This window comes from Lithobates pipiens, unplaced genomic scaffold, assembly GCF_037356315.1.
Source record: "Lithobates pipiens isolate NorthernLeopardFrog02 unplaced genomic scaffold, aLitPip1_a1.2 Scaffold_16, whole genome shotgun sequence".
In the NCBI taxonomy this organism is placed as follows: Eukaryota; Metazoa; Chordata; class Amphibia; order Anura; family Ranidae; genus Lithobates; species Lithobates pipiens.
Window position 1 is genome coordinate 199708578 of NW_027507748.1, and position 14767 is coordinate 199723344.

Sequence of the window (14767 nt, forward strand, 5' to 3'; positions counted from 1 at the left end):
GGAACAGGAGGATAGCGGCTGATACCAGGGGAGTGTTGAGTAAAGAGCAGACTAGGACGCCGCTGGAGCTAAGCAACAAAATGATGTACTCCAAAGTATGAGTGAGACTGAGAGTCTCTCCGGTGGACAGGAGACAAATGACTGGATGAAGAGTTTGTAAAGTTCACCTCTCCCCAGGTAAATGATTTCCTGAATTAATACTAACAAGTTAATGCTTAGCCAGAGGGATATAAGCCATTGGTATACATACAGACTACACAAGGAAGGAACCGATTTAATGAACTGATACTGAAGACTCCAAGAGAGGATAAAGTATAAAAAATGATTTGTTTTCTTTTCTGTGCCCTATGATATGATCTTATGGTCCTGGGAAAAAAAAGGGGGGCAGGAATAGGCAAGAACTACATGATACTGCAAAGATCTGTGGTTGAAAGACTTTGTTTTGTGAATATGTTGCTTAAATATACCTCTATCACTGCCTTCCATTGGACTTCATATGAACAGTAAGTAATTTTTGGAGGTGCAGGTGGCCACATTGTAGGTGCGAAAGAGGTAATAAGAAAGGAGAAAAGAGTACAAGAAGTGCCTGGTGAGACCACTTTTCACCCTGTAACCTTATACAGTAGACCTCCGATGGTAGAGACTCACCCCATGGTACCCCCAAAAAAAAAATATAGGCCTCCCTGAGGTGAATAAACCCCCCTGCCCCCCCCCCCCCCAAACAACGTAGAGTGACTAGAGAGGAGAGAAAGTATCAGAAGATGACCCAAGAATAAAAAGGGAGAGTTAAAAAGAAAGGGCTGGGAGGAAACAGAAGTTAGATACTGAATATAGGAATCATTGGCTGAAGAAACAAGGAGTTGAAAAGATGGATATAAGACACAGGTGTGAGACTTAGGAAAACTCTAAAAGAGGAGATCAACCTGGTGAGAAGGAAATTAATAAACGGGAATATGAGAGGCCAGACCCAAAAAGGGATGGAACCTAAGACCCCAAAAGAGAGTCTAAATACAAGCACAATCCAGAAATACCTAACAAAAGAGGTGAGCCCTAAAAGCCCAGGAGTGGAAAATAAAACAAGAGGTAATAAGAAAGGAGAAAAGAGTATATCCCACCAAGAAGTGCCTGGTGAGACCACTTTTCACCCTGTAACCTTATACAGTAGGCCTCCGATGGTAGAGACTCACCCCATGGTACCCCCAAAAAAAAATATAGGCCTCCCTGAGGTGAATAAACCCCCCCCCCAACCACTTAGAGTGACTAGAGAGGAGAGAAAGTATCAGAAGATGACCCAAGAATAAAAAGGGAGAGTTAAAAAAGAAAGGGCAGGGAGGAAGCAGAAGTTAGATACTGAATATAGGAATCATTGGCTGAAGAAACAAGGAGTTGAAAAGATGGATATAAGACATAGGTGTGAGACTTAGGAAAACTCTAAAAGAGGAGATCAACCTGGTGAGAAGGAAATTAATAAACGGGAATATGAGAGGCCAGACCCAAAAAGGGATGGAACCTAAGACCCCAAAAGAGAGTCTAAATACAAGCACAATCCAGAAATACCTAACAAAAGAGGTGAGCCCTAAAAGCCCAGGAGTGGAAAAAAAAAACAAGAGGTAATAAGAAAGGAGAAAAGAGTATATCCCACCAAGAAGTGCCTGGTGAGACCACTTTTCACCCTGTAACCTTCTACAGTAGACCTCCGATGGTAGAGACTCACCCCATGGTACCCCCAAAAAAAAATATAGGCCTCCCTGAGGTGAATAAACCCCCCCCCCCAACCACTTAGAGTGACTAGAGAGGAGAGAAAGTATCAGAAGATGACCCAAGAATAAAAAGGGAGGCCAGACCCAAAAAGGGCTGGAACCTAAGACCCCAAAAGAGAGTCTAAATACGAGCACAATCCAGAAATACTTAACAAAAGAGGTGAGCCCTAAAAGCCCAGGAGTGGAAAAAAAAACAACAAGGGGCAAAAGAGAAAAAGAGTCGATCGAAAAAAAGAGGATCAAGGAGCTAAAACCAGGGAAGATACAGGCACGGAAAGGGCATTAGATACAAGCAAGATGGAAGAACAAAGAAATATATCTCAAATACCAACTAAACTGGAAATGATGGAAATGTTTGCCAAACTGTAAAATTCGATTAAAACTGAGATCACTAATGTAAGGACGGATATGGGCCACCTGCTGAGGAGAGTAGAAGAAGCAGAGGAAACAACAGGAAAACAAGACCAAGAAATATTAGAATTAAAAACACCAGTAAGACAACTGCAAATAGACCACAGGGATATCCTATATAAGCTGGAAGACCAAGAAAACCTAAGTCGATGCCAAAATCTAAGGATTAGAGCACTATCAGAACAGAATGGGGAAGACCTGGAGAAAAAAATATTTAACCCAATATTAGATAGGGGAGAAGGGGACGATCTAAAGATAGACCAAGTTCATAGGGTCAGGAAACCTCCGGGTCTGAATGAGGATGTACCTCGAGATGTAATCGTTAAATTTCACCTATATAAGGACAAAGCCAAAATATGGAGTAAACTTAGAGGACTACCTCCATTGCAATATGAGAGATTGGATCTCCAAGTTTTTACAGATTTACAGGAACCTTGGCACAAAGACGAAAATTTCAACCTCTGCTGGAACAAATGAGAGTGGCCAACACTAAATACATCTGGGGTTTCCCAGCATCACTAATAGTACAGAAAGAATGAAGAACAGTGAGACTAAAGTTCCTGGAAGACCTGCAGGAATTTTGTAAAAGATTAGATATTCCAGTTCCAAACATCCCCAGATGGCAAGAAAAAAAAGAAGAATGACAGGGGAAGAAAGACAATGGCAGAGACCGTGAAAGACTATTAAATAAGAAAATAAATAAAAATAAAATGAGGAACTGAAATAGACTGAGGGGGTGGGGAGTGGGGGGTGGGGAGGAGGGTTAAAACAAAGATTGGAAGAAGTGGGGAGGCTCTCCTTCCCCTCCTAGAGATTGGGGGGAGGGAGAGGCTTGGACACGGGAGCCCGTGGTTGGAGTCACACCCTAGGAGGTAAAGTTTGCAGGATGGGATTGGATTGGGTCCCCGACTGCGGTACTGGGGCTGAACTGTGGCCGGGAGGGGGGAATGTAGAACCGTGGGAGGGAGGACAAAACTCAGACCCTGTAGAATACAGCTTTAAACATAAGATCCTGTCTATAGGAAAATAGGGAGTATATTGGCTAAATATGACAACAATTAATTTTTTGACTTACAGTATGTCAGAGGGTTAAATAAGCCTACAAAAAGACACAAAATCCTAAAAGAGATTGAGCATTATGGGGCAGGTGTGTTTTTTTTATTTTTACAAGAGACACACCTGTCCCATGAAACAAGAGTGAAACTGTATTCCCCACAGTACCCAGTGTGGTACTACGGTAACTCGATGACAAATAAGTCAAAGGGAGTAGCTATTGGAATAGGCAGAGGGATTTGTTTCTCTCTGGAGAATAGATTATACGATCCAGAGGGAAGGTTTCTCTTTCTTGAGGGGAAGTTACTAGGAATAGAGTGTACCTTAGTGAATATATACTGCCCAAATAGATGCGAACAACCTACCTAGGAGAAACCCTGATAAAACGATGGAAATTTAAAAAAGGACTGGTTATTATAGCAGGAGATCTAAATTTCTGTATGGATCCAGAACAGGATAGTACGTCTCATGTGCAGGATATAAGGAATACCCAGCTGAAGGAGATAAAACAGAAATTACATAATTTTCAGCTGGTTGACGTGTGGAGATACAACATCCTAAATCACAAGATTTTACGTTCTACTCCCCTGTGCATGGGACGTACACGATGATCGATTATTGGTTGATTGAACACAGGATGCTAGATTTGGTAATATATACAAATAACCTCATCGGATTATGCCCCAATATCCATGAAAATTAAAATTTAATTCAATCCAATAAAATCCAAAACTCAATGAGGACCTTTTAGATAAACATGGGGAGGAAACCATAAAAAAGCAGTTAGAATAATTATTTTTCTTTAATGAAACAGATAAGATCACAGATAACACCCTGTGGGAGGCACGCAAGGCTTATAACAGGGGAATCTTGATCTCAATGGGAGTGAGAAGAAAGAAGTAAAGGAGAAAGAAGAGGGAGGAACTAATAGAGGAAATATATATATATATATATAAGAACAAGGGCAAAAAAAAAAAAACAATGATAGAAGGCAAGATCTGGGCCCGCAGCATGAACTGGTAATAAAAAGGGATGAATTAAAAGATCTCTTATGTCACGTACACACGATCGGAATTCTCGTCAGAAAAAGCTCAGGCGGAATTCCGCGCAAGCTGTCTTGCCTACACACGGTCACACCAAATTCCGATCGTTTAGAACGCAGTGACGTACAACACGTACGACGGGACTAGAAAAAGGAAGCTCAATAGCCAATAGCTTCCGTCTCGTAGTTGAATCTGAGCATGCGTGAGTTTTGGCGTGTCGGAATTGTATACACACGATCGGAATTTCCGATAGAAAGTTTTTCTGTCGGGAAAATTGAGAACATGCTATAAATTTTTGGCTGGTGGAAATTCGGACAGCTAAATTCCGATGGAGCAGTATTTCTCAACTCCAGCCCTCAAGGCGCACCAACAGATCATGTTTTCAGGCTCTCCATTATTTTGCACAGGTGATTTGAGCAGTTTCACTGCCTTAGTAATTACCACAACTGTTTCATCTGAGGGAAATCCTGAAAACATGACATGTTGGGGCGCCTTGAGGACTGGAGTTGAGAAACACTGCGATGGAGCATACACACAGTCGCATTTTCCAATGAAAAGCTCTCATCGGTCTTTTTCTGGACAGAATTCCGATCCTGTGTACGTGGCATAAGGGGTGAAAATTAGGAAAACCTTTAACAGAATTGTGAAAGAAAGATACCAATGGGGGAACAAAAACAGTAAGTGTTTAGCAAGGATGTTAAGGGAATTTTTTTTTTTTTTATTTCATTGAGAAAATACAAAATAAAAAAGTATATAACACAAAGGATATTGCAAAGGTCTTCCGAGATTTTTATGAGCGGCTGTATTCGGTCAACCAAAATCAGAAAGGATACCAGGAAGTATGTAAACAAGAAAGAATTAAAGAATATATACAAAAAGCTAATATCCCCCGTTTATCAGAGGAATTAACACTGGCACTCGAGAATCCCATAATGGTAGGGGAGATAAATCAGGTCTTAAAAGAGTCAACATCTGGGAAAAGCCCAGGACCAGATGGCTTTACGATGGAATATTTTAAAAAAAATTGAGAAATATTATCTCCAAAGTTATGTACATACTTTAATGGTTTGGGAGTGAGGTACAAGATGAGCAAAGAAGGTTTAACGGCCACAAAAACAACTATCTTAAAAGAGGGCAAAGCGAGCACTTTGTGCTCAAATTATAGATCGATATCACTATTGAACACAGACACTAAGGTGTTTACAAAAGTGCTTGCAACAAGGATGAAAGAATTAATGTCCGAGCTAGTCCACCCTGATCAGGTAGGTTTTGTACCAGGAACAGAGGGAAATTAAAATGGCATAAGAACACTATTGTTGCTTCAGAAAATGAGAGAAGGTAGGACCCCCAGTCTACTTCTGTCAATAGACGGTGAAAAAGCTTTAGACAGGGTAGACTGGGGATTCATGATGTGCACCCTGGAAGGCATGGGGATAGGACCAAGGATGATGGAGTGCATACAAATACTTTACAAGAATCCCACTGCGGCCATAAAGGTCAACGGAATATTGTCAAACCCCTTTAGGATGTATAAAGGGACGAGACAAGGGTGCCTTTTGTCGACTGTTATTATTTGTGTTAGCGTTGGAACCATTATTGGCGATGGTGAGCGGATAATGGGGGCGTAAGGGTAGGAGAGGAGACACACAAACTGGATGCGTTTGCAGACAATATCTTTTTCTATGTCTCCAATCACCGTGTCTTTATGCCTAATTTTTTTAAAGTCTTGAAAGAATATGGGGATTTATCCAACTTTAAGATTTAGAAAAAATCTGTGCTTAGTAAAAAACAATAAAGAAATCAGCAGCTGAACACCATAACCAGGATACTAGGCACAAAAAAATATAAAAGAAAAAAGTGCAGCGCTTAACCAATAAATATTACCGTGACCATTGGAAACCAATCTCCTGCCCACAGCTGCTCTTCGGGAACAGGTTACAGCTCACTGCAGATCTATTCTCCCATCTGCAAACAGCACTCTTTATTAATGGCCAGAAGCTACTTTTTTTACACAATTATTTTTAGGTGACACTTCGTTTGGAGGCCTGCTGAAAGCAGTCATGCGAATCCGAAGGTTGCGAGACATCCGAAGGATCGGGGTGATCTCCGGTATCCGGGTATTTGGACGTCTATGGGACCTGAGATCGAATTTGCGCAGTTTGACCTCCCCTAATAGGGGGGTCACTGGGGATCTGGCAAGCCTCCATCTAATAGTGGTGTTTAAAGGTGGCGGGTCCACGTGGTCAAATACAATTTGATTGAACTATCAAGTTTCAGTTATTACTATACATACATTGGACATTTCACATATTTTTGCATCAATTCATATATGGACACTTGAATTTATATTTTACATATTTTTTGTATTCATTTATATATGGACACTTGATTTTACATTTTTTTATTCATTTTTTTTTTTTTTTTACTTTTTTATTATTAGTAATCATTACAGACAGGCAATGTATAACAGACATTTTACATCAGGGTGTAGCATAAACAGGTTATCATTCAAGTTATTACTCCAAACACCATTTCTTACAATCTTAGTTTCCCTGTTCTTTAGTTATACAGTAAGTGTGTACTTTTCTCCCCCCTCCCTCCCCCTATTCCCAAACAACAATAAACAAACTTCTGCACGCATATATTGGATAATCAGGTTGTCAGTAATTCTAAGCCCAGACCCATTCCCCTAGGCCCGAGAGAGCCTCCATAGTATTACTCCCATTTAAGGTCAGGTTCAAAGTTCAGAAGTTCCACACGTCTCTACCCTTTCCACCCAATCTCCCCAAATTTTAAGAAACTTCCCTGCCTTTCCCCTTGTCTCATAGGTTATTTTGTATACCGGTATATCCTGATTAATCAAGGCTTTCCATCGGTTTAAGGAGATCATTGCTGTTTGTGTCCATTGTAAGAGTATAGACTTCCTAGCATAGTATAGTAGAAAGCGCAAAAACTGTTTACGGTAACTACTAAGTTCGTCTTCCTCAAAAACTGAGAGGAGACACCATTTAGGACTACATATATTGGGCAGTTCAAACGTGACCGCAACAAAGTGGGTCACTTGAGACCAAAACGGTCTTATCTTCTCACAGTCCCATAGCATTTGCAGCAAGTTTCCTTCCCCTCTACCACACTTATGACACATTGGGCTGGGTATTTTCTGCATTCTAAAAAGTCGCAGAGGAGTGTAATATATCCTATGAAAAATACGTATCTGTATCATTCTATCTCTGGCGGAGATAGCAGTGCCAAAATATGTATCCAGGAGTTCATCCCAGTTATCCACTGAAAGATCAGGTATATCCCTCGTCCAGTGTTGTTTCAGGATTTGTAATCGAGTAACCCTAGGTTCATTCAGCACCTTATAATAAGTGGAGACTAATTTTACATGTTCTGGGCGGGCCAGCGCCCCCTCTAATGTAGAATTCTGAAAAGAGACACCTCTAAGTCCCAGTTGAGAGTTAGATGCGTGTTTTAGTTGTAAATATCTAAATCTCCAGGTCTCAGGTATACCCAGCTCCTGTCGCAACGTGGAGAATGTTTTAAAGACCCCTTCCTCATACAGTTGGTGAACGTATTTTAAGCCCTTCTCCGCCCATCTGCCTACATCAGGTAAATCATGGAAATGTGGAAACAACAGATTATTCCATATGGGTTGATTGGGTGAGATCGTAGGTTGGGCCTCAGGCACCAGTATCTGACACAGTTTAAAGATTTTGAGAGAGACCTTGATCATCTCTGTACCGCTCCTCCCACCAACCCCACCCCTAAATATGACGTTCGATAGAGCTTCATAGAAGGAAAGCGAGGCTGCCTCTGCTGCAGTCGCAGCATTATTCAGTTGTGGAAACAGCCACCAATGTACATATACCAGTTGTGAGGCATAGTAATAAAGTCTCAGGTTTGGTAGCGCTAGTCCCCCCTTATTTATGGGTAATTGCAGAGTAGTCATTGCTATCCGTGGGTTTTTAGGAAACCATAGAAATGTGGATATTAAGGAGTCAATCTCTTGAAAAATCATTTTGGGCACATAGAACGGGCAGTTTGCTAAAATGTATAATAGTTTGGGAAAAAACAACATTTTAAATAAATTAGCCCTCCCCATCAATGTCAGAGGCAAGTTAACCCAGTTATTAAGTTTAACCTTAAGGGAAGCTATACAAGGGAGAAGATTATCTGAGATATACTTCGTAGTTGGTAGCTGGATCAACACTCCTAGATATTTAAACTTTGTGGCAATCTGTAATGGACAATTTTGCGGTAAGTGATCAGGAGAGTCCAAGTCTATTGGGAACACAATGGATTTGGTCCAATTAATTTTCAGCCCGTAATATGCTCCAAAAGCAGTGATCAACTGCAGCAGCTTGGGGATCGTACATTTTGGATTCGAAAAATAAAGCAGCATGTCGTCGGCATATAGTGATATACGCTCTTCCAACGAGCCTATTCACATGCCCTGCAGTTCCGTGGAAACTCTTAACAACCTTGCAAGAGGCTCCACTGCCAACGCAAATAGAAGGGGTGACAGAGCACAGCCCTGCCGGGTGCCTCTATGAATTCTAAAGGGTTTAGAAATGGTACCGTTAAGCCGAAGGCATGCTATGGGTTGGTCATACAATATTCTAATCCAGGTAATAATATTGTTTCCGAATCCACATTTTTCCATAATGTAAAGGAGATAAGGCCATTCCACTGAATCAAACGCCTTATGGGCGTCCAGGGACACTATCGCTCTAGGGACTGTTAGTGGATTTGGGGCTTGTAGATTGGTATATGATCTGCGAATGTTACTATACGTAGATCTTCGGCGGATGAATCAGGTCTGATACGGGTTAATTAGAGTGGTAATTACAGAATTTATTCGAGTGGCTAAAATTTTCGATACAATTTTTAGGTCCATATTAATTAGTGAGATTGGCCTGTATGATTCACAGTAAAGAGGGTCTTTGTTGGGCTTGGGGATTAATACAATAATTGCTTCTTTCATGGATGGTGGTAGGCAGCGTTGGGTAAAAATGGTTGAAAAAAGTTTACACAGTCTAGGGACCAGGATATCTTGATATTCTAGATACCATTTAATGGGAAACCCATCTGGACCCGGGGTTTTGTGTTTAGCAAAGTTTTTAATGGTTAGCGTTATCTCCTCTACAGAAATGGACGATTCCAGTGTGACATCTTCTTTTCTAAGGGCAACACAGGGAAGTCAATCGTATCAACATATTCATATAGTTCTGGAATGGTATAGTGGGCCTGGAATCTATATAAGTTTGTGTAAAAGTTCTGGAAAGTCTCCAGGATCTCCTCCTGTGTGTCTCTAAGTGTATCAGAAGCATCATAGATGCAAGGGATGAAGACGAGGTCAGGGAGCGGTGCAGCCAAAAACGCCAGCAGTTTTCCACTCCTATCGCCCATTTTGAAAATCCGCTGACGTTGGTACAGGATTTTTTTCTGAGTCTTTGAAAGAAGTTCTAGTTCATACTCTCTACTAATGCTCTGTAAGTTCTGATAACAGAGAGGAGAAGGATCCCTAACATAGCAATCCTCCACCTCCTTTAACTGAGAGGCCAACTCTCGTAGGCGCTCCCCATTTGCCCTCCTCAGATCTAGCACCCCCTTCATGTAGGCCCCTCTAGAAACAGCCTTAAAAGCATCCCAAGTAATTAATTCCGGGACCTCCTTCCTGTTTTCCTGCCAAAATTTAGTCACTGCGTCTTTACATGTATATGTCACCATGGGTTCCTGCAGCCAATATGAACTCATCCGCCACACCTGGTCGCCCAAGTTTGTGCGCACTCTCATAGTCAACTGCAGGGGGGAGTGATCTGAGACTGCCCTCGGTAAGTAGGAAATCTCCTCTACTCCTTGCAATGCAGCCCCAGAGAGGAAAAACATATCCAGCCTAGAAAGAGATCTATAGGACGCCGATGCACAAGAGAACTGCAACTCCGGGTGTTTCCAACGCCATACCTCCTTCAAATCATAGGACATCGCCCCCAATCACTTAACACTGGGGACGGCGGTCTAGTGCATCGGAGCCTATCTTGATCAGCGTTCATGACCTGGTTAAAGTCTCCTCCTATAAAGAGGTGGCCTTGTAACATGGGGAGCACCACCATTATACAGTCCTGTAGCCGCTGCAGTTCAAAGGGTGGCGGCATATTCACTAAGGTATATAACACTCCCTGGTATTGTAAAACCACCACAACATAACAGCTCTGCGGGTCAGTCTTGACCTCCAGTATCTGGACCGGTAAAGATCTTAATATAAGTATAGATACACCTCTAGAGTAACTAGAATAAGTCGCGTGAAAGGCATGTGCAATGTATCTCTTCTTTAGGGCCATGACCCGGGATCCCACCAGGTGAATTTCTTGGAGCATAATTATTTGCGCTTTAGTACGTTTTAGATAATCAAAGACAAGTGATCTCTTAATCTTTGAATTAAGCCCTCTGACATTCCAGGTGATACAATTAAAACTCATTGGTGGGATGCAGAGCCCATACAACAGAAAAGGGGAGGGAGGACAGTCCAGTAAGAACCGGGTCCCCACCCCCCTTTGTTTATTAATATATCATGAACAATTTGTAAGGGAATCAAGAACTGACCACTTCTATTCCACAATTTTTTCCTCTTCCAGTTCATGCGTGCAGTGTCTATGCAATAAAAAAAGAAAAAAAAAAAACCCAAACTCAACCATCCAAGTTCCCCCCTCCCTGCTCATTGCTCCCAACTGTAACGAGCTTCATCCCAATAACCAAAAAGAAAAACAGTTCAGTCTAGAGAGTGACCAGGCGTATCTCCCAGTTGCAGTTAGTAGTATAACCTTGTCAGGTCAATCAAGGGGAATCTTGGTCAACCCCCGGCAAATCATAGTAAACGATAAAGGCACCTAATGCGGTTACAAAGTGAAGATGTGTGCATCCTTTGCTGGGTTATGGGCACCAGACCTAGGTCCGCCAGGTAAATGTGGGGGTAACACACCACTAAACATAACTCCTGGGTAGGACAACAAAGAGATATCTCACAGGATGTGCACCCCAGCCCACAAGCAGCGAATCCTTCTGTAATAACAAACAAAGGTAATCCCATCGATGACTGTGCAGCACCTTAGAGAGAGAGAGGTTTATTGCAGTCCATCTAACCATTCCGAGGCTTCTGTGGGTGAAAGAAAAAAATTGTACCTTGCCTTCATTAACCACTCTCAACTTGGCAGAATACATCATGCTGTACGGAAGGTGTTTATCTCGTAGACGCTTCTTCACATTGATGAACGCTGCGCTTTGTTTCTGAGTGGTGGCAGAAAAGTCAGGGAAAATTGAGATTTTCTTTCCGTTATATTGTATATCTTGTAGTTTCCCGGCAGTATGTATAATACATTCTTTATCCCGAAAGTGGAGCAGTTTTGCTAGGATGGGTCGTGGGGGAGCTCCAGGGGGCATAGGGAGCATAGGCACCCTATGAGCCTGTTCAATCGCGAACAAAGGCGATAGGGCCTCCTGCCCCAGCAGAGTTCCCAGCCATTGCTCCAGGAATTGCTCTGTGTCCCTGCCTTCCACGCCTTCCGGAAAGCCCACGAATCGCAGATTGTTTCTGCGCATGCGGTCTTCCAGGTCTCCCAATTTAGTGGCATGATCTTTAAGCTCCTGTTGGTGTGTACGGATAGTAGCAGACATAGCCGGTATACTGTCCTCCATATCACTGATTCTTTGCTCTGCAGTAGAGATCAAAAACCGAATCTTCTGCATGTCATGTTTAACAGTAGATAAATCCAGTCTGACTGATTCGATCTGTGTTGCTAATGTAGTCTGGCATTGATGTATAGCCTCCATCACATGTTTTAAAGTGAGCTCTTCCTCTCCCTTCACCTTCCCCTCAGCCTCCACCTCCCGGTCCACCTGTTGTGTTAGCTCACCAGGGTCACTGTCTTTCTCCCAGGCCCCTTCCTCCTCCCAGGGCTCCGTATCCTCCTCCGCCTGTGGCATCACCGGCGATGGGGTATGTTGACTGTGCGGGGAGTCTGCAAAGTGTTCCTTAATGGTGGTCGGGGGTTTAGTTTTAGTGGTAATGTCTGAGGATGTCTGTGTGCTGGCCTGAAGGCCAGACTCACTTCTCGTCTGCAACTTGTTTTTCGGCGGCTTGCCACTAGAGGAGGATGCGCCGGCGCCATCTTTGGCCTTGCTCCCGGTCTGCGAGGCCGCCCGCTCCGCAGCATTTTTATGGCTTGCTGGGCCGTTCCGACCCATTCTAACGGGTCCTGGTGAAGGCGGGGGTTGTACCGGCGGTGTCCGCAAAGACAGGGACGGAATCGGTGCGGTCGGATGCTATGCAGGATACTTCGGTGCCGGAGGAGCTCTCAAGACACGCTGTCTACATGTCCGCCGCTGGCCACGCCCCCTTTGATTTATCTTTAATAGTTTTTGTGTATTAGTTTTCACAGTTTTTTGGGCATTTTTTGTTTGCACTTTTTTTAATGGTCACAGTAATATTTATTGGTTAAGCGCTGCACTTTTTTCTTTTACAACTTTAAGATTAACCCAGGCAAATCTGAGGTATTAAATATAAATATAAACTCAAAGGAAGAACATAGTCTCCAGCAGGAATTCCAGTTCCCATGGAGAAAGATGGAAATAAAGTATTTAGGGATAAAACTAACGACATCCTTGGGGAAAATTTACCAGGCAAACTATATACCATTGCTGGAAGAATTAAAGCGGGAGTCCGCCGGGTTTTCCGCCGTTTTTGTTTTTTTAAAAGCCAGCAGCTACAAATACAGCAGCTGCTGACTTTTAAAATAAGGACACTTACCCACCCAGCGCGCCCGATCTCTCGATCATCTCTCGGGTGCTGCCGCTGCCATCTTGGGTATGGGAATCAGGAAGTGGAGCCTTTCGGCTTCATTTCCCCGTTCCCTACTGCGCATGCGCGAGACGTGCTGCGCAATAAGGATGGACCCGCTGCCTCTGGGATCTGTGTGTTTCCCAGCAGGCAGCGGGGGACTTTCGTAAAGGGGCGTAGATCTACACCCCTTTCCACAGAGAGCTATCCCAGAAGTGGATGCAGATACCTGTACTGTACAGGTACCTGCACCCCCCTCCCCCCTGAAAGGTGCCAATTGTGGCGCCGGAGGGGGGGAGGATTCCAATGAGCGGAAGGTCCACTTTAGGGTGGACCTCCGCTTTAAAAACTGAAATAAAGAGAATAGCAGCAAGACCTTTGTCATGGATCGGCCGGATTTATTGCCCTAAATATGATAATCTAAAGTTTCAGATGCTCCCCATATATATACCCCCAGCGTACTTCAGAGTTATAAAAACTTTAATAACAAAATTAATCTGGCAAAATAAAAAACCCAGAATAGCCCTAGTAACTTTACAGAAAGGGAAAGTCCAGGGTGGATTAAGTGTACCAGACTTTAAAAAGTATTATGAGGCGGTTCTATTGACACATATGGTTGAATGGGCTAAATCGAAGAGTGAGAAAAGATGGGTAAAAATAGAACACACAATAGCAGGCACACAGTTAGGGAGTAATATGTTGACACCACCACAATACAGGGCACTAGGGGGAAATACACATATACTGACAGAATGTAATGTAAAAATGTATCATGTTATTCTTATACACATACAGTATCTCACAAAAGTGAGTACACCCCTCACATTTTTGTAAATATTTTATTATATATCTTTTCATGTGATAATACTTAAGAAATTATACTTTGCTTCAATGTAAAGTAGTGAGTGTACAACTTGTATAACAGTGTACATTTTCTGTCCACACACACAGCCATTAATGTCTAAACCACTGACAACAAAAGTGAGTACACCCCTAAGTGAAAATGTCCAAATTGGGGCCAAAGTGTCAATATTTTGTGTGGCCACCATTATTTTCCAGCACTGCCTTAACCCTCTTGGGCATGGAGTTCACCAGAACATCACAGGTTGCCACTGGAGTCCTATTCTACTCATCCATGACGACATCACAGAGCTGGCAGATGTTAGAGACCTTGCGCTCCTCCACCTTCCTTTTCTGAACGCCCCACAGATTCTTAATATGGTTTAGGTCTGGAGATATGCTTGGCCAGTCCATCACCTTTACCCTCAGCTTCTTTAGTAAGGCAGAGAGGTTGTCCTGGAATTGTGTTTGGGGTCGTTATGTTGGAACCTGCCCTGTTAAACTGCTGTATGGTCTTGGCCACCGTGCTGCAGCTCAGTTTCAGGGTCTTAGAAATCTTCTTATAGCCTAGGCCATCTTTATGTAGAGCAACAATTTTTTTTTTTTCAGATCCTCAGAGAGTTCTTTGCCATGAGGCCATGTTGAACTTCTGGTGATCAGTATGAGAGAGTGAAAGCGATAACACCAAATTTAACTCTGCTCCCCATTCACACCTGAGACCTTGTAACACTAACGAGTCACATGACACAGGGGAGGGAAAATGGCTAATTGGGCACAATTTGGACATTTTCATTTAGGGGTATACTCACTTTTGTTGCCAGCAG